Source organism: Capra hircus, unplaced genomic scaffold (assembly GCF_001704415.2).
Source record: "Capra hircus breed San Clemente unplaced genomic scaffold, ASM170441v1, whole genome shotgun sequence".
NCBI lineage: Eukaryota > Metazoa > Chordata > Mammalia > Artiodactyla > Bovidae > Capra > Capra hircus.
Genome location: NW_017197335.1, coordinates 1 through 1,319, shown reverse-complemented (window position 1 = coordinate 1,319; position 1,319 = coordinate 1). Strand labels below are relative to the sequence as shown.

Genomic DNA, 1,319 nt, shown 5'->3' with positions numbered 1-1,319 from the left:
TGGAGCCAAAAGGAAGACAGTCTTGAGTCTTTCTTGTTATGGGTTGTAAATACCACATAAAGAACGAGTGCATGTGATGCTGGAAACTTGTAAAAGAGAAACTGCTCATGACTGAAAGGCCTAAGACAGATGTATCTTTCAAGTTCTTATCGAGAAAATGACTATGAAGAAAATGATGGGTCCAGGAAGACCAGTGGAAAACTCCCTAGGAGAGAGCCATAGAAAATGTCCACTTCAGAAGAGAGATATAATCAGAGAACTCAAAAAAGGAAAATATATCATGTATGCCCTCAGAAGGGTAAAAAGATTTTTATTCATGTGCATGAGATTACTCAAATAGATGATCAGATATACCAGTGCCTTGAATGTGAACAAAACTTTTGTGAAAACTTAGCTCTTATTATGTGTGAGAGAACCCATACTGGGGAGAAACCTTATAGATGTGATATGTGTGAGAAAACCTTCATCCAAAGCTCAGATCTTATTTCACATCAGAGGATCCACAGTTCTGAGAAACCTTATAAATGTAGCAAATGTGAGAAGAGCTTTTGGCACCACTTAGCCCTTTCAGGACACCAGAGAACGCATGCAGGTAAAAAATTCTATACATGTGATATCTGTGGCAAGAATTTTGGTCAGAGCTCTGATCTGCTTGTCCATCAGCGAAGCCATACAGGCGAGAAACCGTATCTGTGTATGAGTGTGATAAATGCTTCAGCCGAAGTACAAACCTCATAAGGTACCGAAGAACTCACACAGGTGAGAAACCGTTTAAGTGTCTGGAGTGTGCAAAAGCTTTTAGTGGGAAATCCGATCTTATTAGCCACCAGAGAACTCACACTGGTGAAAGACCCTACAAATGTAATAACTGTGAGAAAAGTTACCGACACCGGTCAGCCTTCATTGTTCATAAAAGAGTACATACTGGGAGAAGCCCTATAAGTGTGGTGCCTGTGAGAAATGCTTTGGCCAGAAATCTGACCTTATTGTACACCAGAGAGTCCACACAGGTGAGAAGCCATATAAATGCTTGGAATGTATGAGAAGTTTTACCCAGAGTGCCAACCTCATCAGGCACCAGGCAACTCACACTCACACTTTTTAAATGCCTTGAATATGAGAAGAGCTTCAGCTGTAGTTCAGACCTTATTGTGCATCAAAGAATTCACATGGAAGAGAAACCACATCAGTGGTCTGCGTGTAAGAGTGGCTTCCTCTTAGGCATGGACTTCGTTGCCCAACAGAAAATGAGAACTCAGACAGAGGAGCTGCATTATAAATACAGTGTCTGTGATAAAAGCTTTCATCAGAGCTCAGCC

At 41.2% G+C, this 1,319-nt stretch overlaps 1 pseudogene; it reads left to right on the top strand.

The window, feature by feature from the left end:
• The first annotated feature begins 225 nt into the window (after window positions 1-225).
• On the top strand, window positions 226-1,313 carry LOC108635002 (annotated as a pseudogene).
• Window positions 1,314-1,319: the final 6 nt, after the last annotated feature.